The sequence below is a fragment of the Globicephala melas genome, chromosome 7 (genome assembly GCF_963455315.2).
Source record: "Globicephala melas chromosome 7, mGloMel1.2, whole genome shotgun sequence".
Classification (NCBI taxonomy): Eukaryota; Metazoa; Chordata; class Mammalia; order Artiodactyla; family Delphinidae; genus Globicephala; species Globicephala melas.
In genome coordinates this window covers 58,621,466-58,635,793 of record NC_083320.1, presented here as the reverse complement: position 1 = coordinate 58,635,793, position 14,328 = coordinate 58,621,466, and the positions used below count along the sequence as shown (strand labels likewise).

Here is a 14,328-nt window from a genome sequence, read left to right as displayed (position 1 = left end):
CAATTCTGCAGCCTGTGGAAGGAAAACCACATTCACAGAAACACAGACAAAATGAAAAGCCAGAGGACTATGTACCAGATGAAGGAACAACACATAAAACCCCAGAAAAGCTAAATGGAGATAAGCAACCTTCCAGAAAAAGAATTTAGAATGATAGTGAAGATGATCCAGGACCTCAGAAAAAGAATGGAGGCAAAGACTAAGAAGACATAAGAAATGTTTAACAAAGACCTAGAAGAATTAAAGAAAAAACACCTAGAAGAATTAAAGAACAAACAAACAGCAATGAACAATACGACAACTGAAATGAAAAATACACTAGAAGGAATCAATAGCAGAATAACTGAGGCAGAAGACCAGATAAGTGACCTGGAAGACAGAATGGTGGAATTCACTGCTGCAGAACAGAATAAAGGAAAAAGGATGAAAAGAAATAAAGACAGCATAAGAGACCTCTGGGACAACATTAAATCCAACAACATTTGCATTACAGGGGTCCCAGAAGGAGAAGAGAGAGATAAAGGACCAGAGAAAATATATGAAGAGATTATAGTCGAAAACTTCCCTAACATGGGAAAGGAAAAACCCACCCAAGTCCAGGAAGCACAGAGAGTCCCATGCAGGATAAACCCAAGAAGAAACAAGCCAAGACACATAGTAATCAAATCAATAAAAATTAAAGACAAAGAATAACATCGAAAGCAGCAAGGGAAAAATGACAAATAACATACAAGGGAACTCCCATAAGGTTAACAGCTGATTTCTCAACAAAAACTCTACAAGCCAGAAGGGAATGGCATGACATATTTGAAGTGATGAAAGGGAAGAACCTACAACCAAAATTACTCTACCCAGCAAGAATCTCATTCAGATTCAATGGAGAAATCAAAACTTTTACAGATAAGCAAAAGCTAAGAGAATTCAGCACCACCAAACCAGCTCTACAACAAATGCTAAAGGAACTTCTCTAAGTGGGAAACACAAGAGAAGAAAAGGACCTACAAAAACAAACCCAAAACAATTAAGAAAATGATCACAGGAACATACATATCGATAATTACCTTAAACGTGAATGGATTAAATGCTCCAACCAAAAGACACAGGCTCACTGAATGAATACAAAAACAAGACCCATATATATGCTGTCTACAAGACACCCACTTCAGACCTAGGGACACATACAGACTGAAAGTGAGGGGATGGAAAAAGATATTCCATGCAAATGGAAATCAAAAGAAAGCTGGAGTAGCAATACTCATATATTAGATAAAACAGACTTTAAAATAAAGAATGTTACACGAGACAAGGATGGACACTACATAATGATCAAGGGATCAATCCAAGAAAAAGATATAACAATTATATATGCACCCAACATAGGAGCACCTCAATACATAAGGCAACTGCTAACAGCTATAAAAGAGGAAATCGACAGTAACACAATAATAGTGGGGGACTTTAACACCTCACTTACACCAATAGACAGATCATCCAAAATGAAAATAAATAAGGAAACACAAGCTTTAAATGACACAATAGACCAGATAGATCTAATTGATATTTATAGGACATTCCATCCAAAAACAGCAGATTACACTTCTCAAGTGCGCACAGAACGTTCTCCAGGATAGATCACATCTTGGGTCACAAATCAAGCCTCAGTAAATTTAAGAAAACTGAAGTCATATCAAGCACCTTTTCTGACCACAACTCTGTGAGATTAGAAATGAATTACAGGGGGAAAAAAAAAACGTAAAAACCACAAACACATGGAGGCTAAACAATATGTTACTAAATAACCAAGAGATCAGTGAAGAAATCAAAGAGGAGATCAAAAAATACCCAGAGACAAATGACAATGAAAACACGACCATCCAAAACCTATAGGATGCAGCAAAAGCAGTTCTAAGAGGGAAGTTTATAGCTATACAAGCCTACCTCAAGAACAAGAAAAATCTCAAATATACAATCTAACCTTACACCTAAAGGAACTAGAGAAAGAAGAACAAAAAAACGCCAAAGTTAGCAAAAGGAAAGAAATCATAAAGATCAGAGCACAAATAAATGAATTCGAAACAAAGAAAATAACAAAGATCACTAAAACTAAAATCTGGTTCTTTGAGAAGGTAAACAAAATTGATAAACCATTAGCCAGATTCATCAAGAAAATGAGGGAGAGGACTCAAATCAATAAAATTAGAAGTGAAAAAGGAGGAGTTACAACAGACACAGCAGAAAGACAAAGCATCCTAAGAGACTACTACAAGCAACTCTATGCCAATAAAATGGACAACCTGGCAGAAATGGGCAGATTTGTAGAAAGGTATAACTTTCCAACAATGAACCAGGAAGAAACAGAAAATATAAACAGACCAATCACAAGTAATGAAATTGAAACAGTGATTAAAAATCTTCCAACAAACAAAAGTCCAGGCAGGACCAGATGGCTTCACAGGTGAATTCTATCAAACATTTAGAGAAGAGCTAACACCCATCCTTCTCAAACTCTTCCAAAAAATTGCAGAGGAAGGAACACTCCCAAACTCATTCTATGAGGCCACCATCAAATCACCCTGATACCAAAACCAGAGGAAGATACTACAAAGAAAGAAAATTTACAGACCAATATCACCGATGAATATAGATGCAAAAATCCTCAACAAAATACTAGCAAACAGAATCCAACAACACAGTAAAAGGATCATACACCATGATCAAGTGGGATTTATCTCAGGGATGCAAGGATTCTTCAATATACGCAAATCAATGTGATACACCATATTAACAAATTGAAGAATAAAAACCATATGATCATCTCAATAGATGCAGAAAAAGCTTTTGACAAAATTCAACACCCATTTATGATAAAAACTCTACAGAAAGTGGGCACAGAGGGAACCTACCTCGGGCTTGCCTGGTGGCGCAGTAGTTGAGAGTCCGCCTGCCGATGCAGGGGACAGGGGTTTGTGCCCCGGTCCGGGAAGATCCCACATGCCGCGGAGTGGCTGGGCCCGTGAGCCATGGCCGCTGAGCCTGCACGTCCGGAGCCTGTGCTCCGCAACGGGAGAGGCCACAACAGTGAGAGGCCCACATACCGCAAAAAAAAAAAAAAAAAAAAAGAAAAAGAAAGAGGGAACCTACCTCAACATAATAAAGGCCATATATGACAAACCCACAGCAAACATCATTCTCAATGGTGAAAAACTGAAAGCATTTCCTCTAAGATCAGGAACAAGACAAGGATGTCCACTCTCACCACTATTATTCAACACAGTTTTGGAAGTCCTAGCCACGGCAATCGAAGAAGAAAAAGAAAAGGAATACAAATTGGAAAAGAAGAAGGAAAACTGTCACCGTTTGCAGACGACATGATACCATACATAGAGAATCCTAAAGATACCACCAGAAAACTACTACAGCTAGTCAATGAATTTGGTAAAGTTGCAGGATACAAAATTAATTCACAGAAATCTCTTGCATTTATACACGAATGATGAAAAATCTGAAAGAGAAATTAAGGAAACACTCCCATCTACCATTGCAACAAAAAGAATAAAATACCTAGGAATAAACCTACCTAGGGAGACAAAAGACCTGTATGCAGAAAACTATAAGACACTGATGAAAGAAATTAAAGATTATACCAACAGAAGGAGAGATATACCATGTTCTTGGATTGGAAGAATCAATATTGTGAAAATGACTATACTACCCAAAGCAATCTACAGATTCAATGCAATCCCTATCAAATTACCAATGGCATTTTTTACGGAACTAGAACAGAAAATCTTAAAATCTGTATGGAGACACAAAAGACCCCGAACAGCCAAAGCAGTCCTGAGGGAAAAAAACGGAGCTGGAGGAATCAGACTCCCTGACTTCAGACTGTACTACAAAGCTATAGTAATCAAGACAATACGGTACTTGCACAAAAACAGAAACACAGATCAATGGAACAAGATAGAAAGCCCAGAGATAAACCCACGCACCTATGGTCAACTCATCTATGACAAAGGAGGCAAGGATATACAATGGAGAAAAGACAATCTCTTCAATAAGCGGTGCTGGGAAAACTGGACAGCTACATGTAAAAGAATGAAATTAGAACACTCCCTAACACCATACACAAAAATAAACTCAAAATGGATTCGAGACCTAAATGTAAGACTGGACACTATAAAACTCTTAGAGGAAAACATAGGAAGAACACTCTTTGACATAAATCACAGCAAGATCTTTTTTGATCCACCTCCTAGAGTAATGGAAATAAAAACAAAAATAAACAACGGGGACCTAATGAAACTTCAAAGCCTTTGCACAGCAAAGGAAACCATAAACAAGACGAAAAGACAGCCCTCAAAATGGGAGAAAATACGCATCAATGGACAAAGGATTAATCTCCAAAATATATAAACAGCTCATGCAGCTCAATATTAAAAAAAAAACAACCCAATCCAAAAATGGGCAGAACACCTAAATAGACATTTCTCCAAAGAAGACATACGGATAGCCAAGAAGCACATGAAAAGCTACTCAACATCACTAATTATTAGAGAAATGCAAATCAAAACTACAATGAGGTATCACCTCACACCAGTTAGAATGGGCATCATCAGAAAATCTACAAACAACAAATGCTGGAGACAGTGTGGAGAAAAGGGAACCCTCTTGCACTGTTGGTGGGAATGTAAATTGATACAGCCACTATGGAGAACAGTACGGAGGTTCCTTAAAAAATTAAAAATAGAATTACCATATGATCCAGCAATCCCACTACTGGGCATATACCCAGAGAAAACCGTAATTCAAAAAGAGACATGCACCCCCAATGTTCATTGCAGCACTATTTACAACAGCCAGGTCATGGAAGCAACCTAAATGCCCATCGACAGACGAATGGATAAAGAAGATGTGGGGGCTTCCCTGGTGGCACAGTGGTTGAGAGTCCACCTGCCGATGCAGGGGACACGGGTTCGTGCCCTGGTCCGGGAAGATCCCACATGCCGCAGAGCGGCTGGGCCCGTGAGCCATGGCCGCTGAGCCTGTGCGTCTGGAGCCTGTGCTCCGCAACGGGAGAGGCCACAACAGTGAGAGGCCCGCGTACCGCAGAAAAAGAAAAGAAAAAAAAAAAGAAGATCTGTACATATATACAATGGAATATTACTCAGCCATAAAAAGGAACGTTATTGGGTCATTTGTAGAGACGTGGATGGATCTAAAGACTGTCATACAGAGTGAAATAAATCAGAAAAACGAATATCATATTAATACATATATGTGGAACCTAGAAAAATGGTACAGATGAACCGGTTTGCAAGGCAAAATAGAGATACTGATGTAGAGAACAAACGTATGGACACCAAGGGGGGAAAGTGGCGGGGGGTGGTTGTGGTGGTATGAATTGGGAGACTGGGATTGACATATATATACTAGTATGTATAAAACAGATAACTAATAAGAACCTGCTATATAAAAAAATGAATAAAATTCAAAAATTAAATTGAAACAAACAAACAAACAAGTTCCCTGTGAGATTCTACTATACAGCCAAAAAAGCTATGACCCCAATTTTTTCATCTGGTCACTTCTATCTACATTAAAGCCTCCCAAAATTTTATCTCTTGCTCGACCTGAGCTCCAGATTCTGATATACAACTCTTTACTTGAACCATCCACTTGGCTATCTAATAGACATTTCAAATTTAACAAAGCCACAAGTCTTACTTCTCCCTTTACCCCTCCCTTCTCCAGGCTTTCCTTACTACTAGGCTTAGCCAGACTCACTATCTCCTTTTGCCTGTATTACTGCACTAGCCTTATCCTTACTCTTGTTATTAGAACCCCCAACCCCCATCACCACCTGCCACAGGGATCTGCCAGACTGATCTTCTTAAAACATAAAAACCTCCAATGTTTTCATATTAAAAAAAAAAAAAAACCCAAGTTCCTTATCATGGCTTTTATTATCCCTGCCTACTTCCAATCTCATATTCTGACTCCACACATTCACTAAATCCCAGCCACCTTTGCTCATTACTTTTCCTCCAGATGTCAATAAGACAGGCTCCTCAATGTTCAGATCTGAAATTCTTTTTCACCTCGTTATAAGGTTATTTCCTAACCACCCTACCTAAAATAACAACCAAGCTCCTTGGTTTTCCCCATTCCCTACTATTCCATAACCCTAACTTTATTTTCTTCAAACACTAGTCATGTAAAATTACCGTGTTTGCTTATTTGTCTTCATCCACTAAAACACAAAATTTATGAGAGTGGGGACTTTTTCTCTTTTACTGTTGCAAAGAACCTAAAAAACATTACCTGGAGAACTGTAGTATAGACTCAAATATTTGTGGACTGAATGAATGATGACTGACTTCCCTAATCTTAGTTGCCAGTAAGATGGTACCGTTCATCAGAGAATTTACGAGATTTATGAAGTGTCACATGTCAAGTACCCTCACATAAAATAAAGCTGGATACAAAATCTGTCCCCAAGAACCACTAAAATGGACAAAGTAGTTTAAAGACTAGCTTTAATAAAGTTATTCTCCTAATTAAAAATAATATGGAACTACAGAACAATGTATCGAAGAAGGCATATAATGAAAACCACACATTAATTATGTGCTTTCCATTCTGTTGTGTCCATCAAGAATTCTAATCTGCATTATTACTATTACATTATGAGGTAAATTCGTTTAATCATAAATTATACTATTTCAGAAAACAAAGAGAAATGTATTTAAAAACAGACACCAAGCAGCCATTTGTTGAAGATGCATCTGATGAGTTAAACTAGTTGACCTCTCTAAGATTCCATGGTTTAAATAACAGAGATACATAATACTGTTAATATATATTCCAATGTTACTATATATACCATATAATAATACTACTATTCAATATTATACCTAAGATATTTGAGACCTCTAGAAGTATCATTGTCAATGGATTACTCATGGATCTGTGAACACTAATTTTCCACAGGATACTAAGAAAATAACAAGTGTGACCAAAAACATACATTAAAATGATTTATTTTAAAAGACAGTGTACTCTAGATATTTTTCTAGGCATAGGTATTATAATTTGAAATTCCCAACTTCTTGCACAAATTCTTGAATTGCATCAGATGACTTGTAAATCAATACAAACTGAGTTCAAAAACTATGGTTCAAAGTTTCTAAATTATTTTACTCAAAAAAAAAAAGTCTAGGGCTTCCCTGGTGGTGCAGTGGTTGAGAGTCCGCCTGCCGATGCAGGGGACACGGGTTCGTGCCCCGGTCCAAGAAGATCCCACGTGCCGCGGAGTGGCTGGGCCCGTGAGCCATGGCCGCTGAGCCTGCGCGTCCGGAGCCTGTGCTCCGCAACGGGAGAGGCCACGACAGTGAGAGGCCCGCGTACCGCAAAAAAAAAAAAAAAAAAAAAAAGTCTAGTAAGAACTTACATGTACTAAAACTCACCACTGAACAAACTTAATGGCAAACAAATGGAGAAAATATCTGTGGTGTGTGACAAAAGACTGATGTCCTTAACATAAAGATGTCTTTTAAAAATGTCTTACAAATCAGTAGTGAGGGAAAAACAAGCAAAAAACATGAAAGGATAATGACCAAACACAAATAGACAATAAACATGCAAAAATGTTCAAGTTCCCCAATAATAAATGAATGTATTAGAGTCTATTTTTACCACCCCAAAACTGCCATTTGATAAAATGACATCCCAGTACAAAAAACCCCATCCTCGCAAACAATGGGGGTGAAAGAGCGTTTCTGCAGTATATATAAAAGCCTTAAATTCTTCTGCATAAGGAAATGATCAGAAGTGTGAGCAAAGATTTCTATGTAACGGGAAAAAAATGAAAAATAACCTAAACACCTAACAAGAGAGGATTAGTTAAATCATGAAATATCATCACCAAAATACTTAGTAATGAAACTAAATAATCATGTTGTGGAAAACTAATGATCTGGGAAATGCACACAATATATTATTTGGAAAAAAAAGATAAAGTTGTGTATATGACCTCAATTTTAAAGTGACCCCAAAGTGTAAAGACACAGTATGCAATATGCACCAAAAAAAGACCAGAGGATTATACAGGCAATTTACCAACTTTATTGGTTGTAGGATTACTAATTTTTTTCCTTCTCAGGACTGTCCTGAATTTCTACATCTGATATTAGTCTTTTTCTTTGCTATACTTCTTCTCCTTTCCTATTTTCTGTTGGATTGATAATTTTCTACCTCCTGCCCCAGTTTAGAAGTTAAAAATTGCACTTTTGCAATAGACAGAACACAGAGGGTCTCCAGGGTAATAAAAATACTCTTACTATACCATAATGATGGATATGTTATTATACACTTGTCCAAACTCAAATAATGTACAACACCAAGAGTGAACCATTATGTAAACTATGGACTTTGTGTAATTATGATGTATTAACGTAGGTTCATCAGTTTTAACAAATGTATCACTATGGTGAGAGACGTCATGATGGGGGATGCTATGCATGTGTAGGGGCAGAAGGTAGATGGAAAATCTCTGTACCTCCTCTTCAATGTTGCTGTGAACCTAAAACTGCTCTAAAAAAACAGTCTTAATTTAAAAATATATATATATATAAAATCACACTTTTGTTCTCTTAATTACTTACATCCAAATTATAAATTGATGTAAAATGGCTAAAACTATTTTCTATAAAGCTGATCCTCCTAAAAATGACAAGAACCTCTACCCAGGAACCAATCCCCACAAGTCCCACACCGCTATTTCTTTTTTAGGCTTAGTATTCCATTTCTTAACAATATAAATATTAATCTCCAAGAATAATGAATACCATGTATTAAAATACAACTGATAAAAAATGAGTTCACCATGATACACCAAAGGAAAAAAAAAAGAGAGAGAGAGAACCTCTGATGGCAGCTAAGACACCAACTCATTCTGAAAACAGATAAATAAAAGGAATGGATTTAATAGCTTATCCTGCCTTTCTTGTACAAACTGTGCTTCGGGGGTAACCAAATAGCTAACAAGGGAAGGATCTTTTCAGAAAAAAATCACAGCTTAACACAAAAGGACTGAGAAAATTAGAAAAATCACCATTTTGCAAATCTTAATGAAATAATGAATCCAAGTTACAACAATGAAAAGCTGCTAAAACTATTATTTGAAAAGCTGAGACTTGGAGGCACATGAACCAATAAAAGACACAGTGCTTGTTTGAATCCTAACTTGATCAATTCTAAAAAGGTATTTTTAATCATTTGGGGAAAACTAAACATTACAAGGCTATTAAATAATACTAAAGGATAACTATAAATTTAGGGTATTGTAAATAATGGTACTTTGGTTATGTTTCTTAAAATCCTTAACATTAGCGCAGCAGTTTTCAAACTTCTCGATATCAGAATCACTTTAAGTTTTAAAAATTACTGAGGACTTCAAAGAGTTTTTGTTTATGTGAGTAACACCTATTTGCCAGAGAACAAGGGTAAAGGAGAATGGCTGACTATGAAGTTGCATATGGGAATGGAGAGAGGTGGTAAAATGATACTATATCTTAATTATGGTGGTGATTATACAACTGTGTTCAGTTACTGAAAGTGCAGAATGGTGCACTAAAATTTTAGAAGGAATTTTACTGTATGTAAATTATGTTGTTAAAAAAAATAGAAAAAAACCCATTTTTAAAAAATTTGAATGAAGATTTCAGTTGTCCTCTGCTTATATATCAATATTTTCCATATTAAGAATCAAAACTGGGAACATTTTAAAGGTTGATTTATTAATTTCAAAGTAACAAACTCATAAATGTTAACATAAGTAACATCCTCTTATGAAAAATATATATTTTTAAAAATTAGAATAGTTTGACATTTTTGCAAATATCTTTAATATCTGGCTTCTTAGAAAATAGCTAGATCATACTAAGTTAAATAAGTCAGACACAGACAAATATATGCTATCACTGATACAAATTAACATTTACAAAACAGAAATGTAATCACAGACATAGAAAACAAACTTATGGTTACAAAATAGGAAAGGAGAGGGAAGGAATAAATTAGGAGTTTGGAATTAACAGATACACACTACTCTATATAAAACAGATAACAAGGACCTACTGTATAGCACAGGGAACTATATTCAATATCTTATAATAACCTATAATGGAAAAAATCTGCAAAAGAATAGATATATACATATATATAACTTTACTGCTTTGCTGTACACCTGAAACTAACACAACACTGTAAATCAACAATACTTCAATTTAAAAAAAAAAAACAAAAAACAGCTAGATCTTTATATCTGCTTCTGTGTTCAATCTGCTGTGTTATCATATATCATATAGCCTCTGAAAAACTCCACTGTACACCACTTGTGAGGCAAAAATGAAATAAGCAAATAGCATCTTGGTATTATTATGAAAATAACTTGGACCTCACGGACACCTACGAAAAGGGTCTGGGACTCCTAGACCACACCGTGCAAATCACTCCATTAGTATTACTGGGTAAAGTTATACACTCTCTGGAATTTACTTTAAAATACTCCAGCAAGAGTAAAATTTCAAACAGTGGGAAAAGAAGAAAGGCAGAATGTTGATAACTGTTGAAGCTGCGAGGTGGTTACCTTAAGGTTCATCATACATTTATCTGCTTTGGTGTATCTCTGAAATTTTCTGTAACTTAAAGTTACTAGTGTTTTACGGTCAGTTAAATTATTAATTTTTTACCCACTGTAATCACTACTATGTCCTCATTTCCTCTGGATCCATTTTTCTACTTAACACTTCAGTAGTTACTTTCATAAGGGTCTTTGAATAATAAACTTTCAGTCCTTGATTATTTTAAGTATCTTCATTATATTCTAACTCTTAAGTAGGATTTTTAATTGCATACAGAATTCTTGCCTGCTGGTTACTTTCTCTCAGTGCTATAAAGATACTACTACATGATCTTCTGGTATGTGTGTGGCTGATGAGAAGTTTGTAGGTCTGTAATTTGTTAGCAATATGACTTTTCTGTTAAAATTTAAGATTATCTTTCTCCAAAATTTTAGTTTAAGACAGGGGTGGACTTATTTTTGTTTATCTTTCTTAATACTTGAAGCAAAATTTTCATCTGTAAACTATGTATCTCCAACACCAGAAAATTCTCAGCCATTATCTCATCCAACACTGCTTCTCTTGCCATTCACTCTATTCTCTTTTTCTGAAAATCTTATGTTGGTGACTCTCAATCTTTCAAGTCTCTACCTGTTCATTATCTCTAAACTATATTCTGGGTAAATTTCTAAGTATATTACTATTCACTCATTTTTTTCTATGTCCAGCCTAAAGATTCTCCTGTTTGTCCCGCCAAATTTTTCTATTTCATCTAAACAATGCTATCAAGACATACCACTACTAGTAAAAAAGAAAAAGCACTGTAAATTAAACACTGACATGCCATGGTCGGTAAGATATACTCATATCTCAGAAGAAATGTTAAAACGTTAAACAATTCGTGTCTTTGAATCAATGAAATATGCTTCTCCTTTCTAGGATTTCTGGTTGTTTCTTTTACACATCTACCTTTTTTGTTTCACAACTTCTTTTCTAAAGATGCTACAGCTTCCTTTATCTCATTGACAGGTATAAACATACTGATTTTAAAGTCTTTCACAGATTTTTAAATTATCTTTCTTTAATTGGACATGAATTCATCTCTTCATTGTTGATTTTACTGGCTATCTTTCATAGATTTTCCCTTCATCATGTATTTTGCAATTTTGGTTTTCAGGCTTATACTGAGTATAATTTTTCTCTCTGCATTATACCTCCATGCCTGGCATTTTTCCAAGTGTTTCCACCAAGTCTGTCTGGCCCTAATGTAGACCTAGGTCTTTTATTGGCTTCAGAGCTAATACTGGAGATGTCATAAATCTAGACACCAAGTTAATCGCTCAATGGTTCAGACTGGTTCAGAATCTGATCACAAGATTGTTGATGTCCTCCTATTTCCCCATGTCCTCTTCTCATTTCTGTAAGTGTACAGCCTCATTTAAGCTGTACCTTAGAGTAACAGACAGCAACAAACTTTTTTTTTTTTTTTTAAGCTCACCTCTACAAAAAGGAATCCTACGCCAGGCCCTGGTTTTAGGCAGTGAATTTGACTCTTAGCTCTTTCTCATGTGGGGTCTTTTTAACTATATTAATAGATAATTAAATAGAATATAATTCCTGACCTAAATACTTAACAGGTATGGTCACCCTACCAAAAAAAGTAACTAAAAATTAAGCAGGATAAAAAAAAACTGTACAAGCAGTATAGTTATGACAATATTTTAAAATGTGCATGACACCAAGCTTTACATATACCCAATCTTAGAGGATAAGCCAAAATCGGGTAGAGAACTAAAATTTGAGAAACTGGCTAAGTCTTGGCTTGAATTTGGGAGAAATTTTCTCACTCGAAAAGATGTCAGAAAGATCGCCTAGCTTCAAATACACAGCAAATGGTAGAGTAAAAATTAAATTTCAAAAACAGCACGCATTTCTCAGTGGGCAAGGAAAAGAAATAAAGGGAGTGAGTGGGGTTGCAGCTTGGGGCCCAATGAGCTCTATGTTCCAAGGAAGATGGGGGTTTGGTTTCTAAGGGATAAGAGGCACTAAACATACCCCTCATGAGGAGAGACCCTGAATCAGATTCACTTCTTAAAACAGGTTGGAATAGAGGTCATTTTTGTGAAAGAGGAGCTTAGAAAAAAGGTCAAAGAAATTGCAGAGTCCTAGTAAAAAAAACGGTGTGGTCTCATTTATTTGGGAAATGTGTTACATTGTTTCCATACTCACCAAAATGCAAACCAATGGTGTCAAAATTTTAAGCAGTTCATCTGTGCATACTATGCTCTAACACCGATAAAGGTTTTTTTTACTGATTTTTCATGTAAGAAAACACATCCTAAAATAATTTCTTCCTTCTTGCCAATTAAAAAGACAGTACACCAAGGGGTAGTTTTCCTATTACCAAATTATCCCCAAATTACAACTTCCTGGTTTTTATTTCTAAATATGCTGTTATGTACTATGCAGCATTTTTATTCTGATTCTCTTTAACTTTTATTTTCTCAAGTTCTTTCCCCATTCCTTTAAAATTTGGGAAAAAATTCAAATTTAATGGCCTTCTGGAGTGCTTATTTTACCCTCCCTTGCCAACATACAATAAACTAAATTATCATCCTAAAAATTCGATTTTGTATTTAATTCAAACACTGTTGCTATTTTGATAGTATTTTGGAAATAAATTATTGTACTGAGCACTTAGTGCTTTATATCAATCTAATTTCATGACCAACATAAATCCACAAAATTACAAATAAATTCTCTAGAGGTGTTTTTCTAACATGTATAGATCTCCATAACTTTAACTTTGTGGAAGCTTTAAAAACTGGTTTCTAAAAACTATCTCCTATGTCCTCAGAAGTCTGTCATCTACCAGTATTCTCAAACTTTTTGGTCTCAGGACTCCTTCTAAACTCTTAAATATTACTGAGGTCCCCAAAAAGCTTTTGTTAATGTAGGGTATTTATTTTGATATTTACTGTATTAGGAATTAGAAGAGAAATTTTTAATGTTTTGATTCATTTGAAAACAATAAATCCATTAAATGTTAACACAAATTAAGATTTTATGAAAAACAACTATTTTCCAAAAACATACATAAAAGTTTAATGAGGAGAGAGGTCATGTTTCACATTTTTGCAAATCTCTTTAATATCTAGGTTAAAAGAAGACAACTGGAGTTTCATATTTGCTTTTGCAGTGTGTTGCAATACGTGGTTTGGGTTGAAGCATATGAAGAATATCTAGTTTCACAAAGATATGTGGCTGGAAAAAGAAGTAATCTGATAGTCTTTCAGCCAATTGTGGTTATTCTTCTTGGATACTATACCAAATCTGACAAGTGCTAAATTTCTTAAAGGTCAGTTGTAATGTAGAATCTGAAACTATATTGGTAAACTTTCCACATGCTTGTTGTTGGCCTATCTTGAACTCTGAACAGATGGATCTTTTACCCATGCAGGATTTTGTAACATGAGCTGATCATCTGAAAACTACTGGTTCACTCAGTTGTCATAAAGATCTTCCAAATGATGGCATATTTCATTATAATACAGTATCCCCCAAAATGCTATTTATTAATATTAATATCACTGTCCATTTCATCATAAAAGTATGTAATTATTAACAAGTTACCAAGTTCATAGTAGTAGATTCAAGTTTTCCAAAATTCTAATTTTCACTGGAAAGCCCAAATTTTATCATTGGT

At 35.3% G+C, this 14,328-nt stretch overlaps 1 protein-coding gene across 2 annotated transcripts in view; it reads right to left on the bottom strand.

The window, feature by feature from the left end:
- Nucleotides 1-14,328, bottom strand: part of SP3 (Sp3 transcription factor) — a 65,246-nt gene that overhangs the window by 36,244 nt on the left and 14,674 nt on the right. The gene's annotated exons all lie outside the window — the stretch shown is intronic.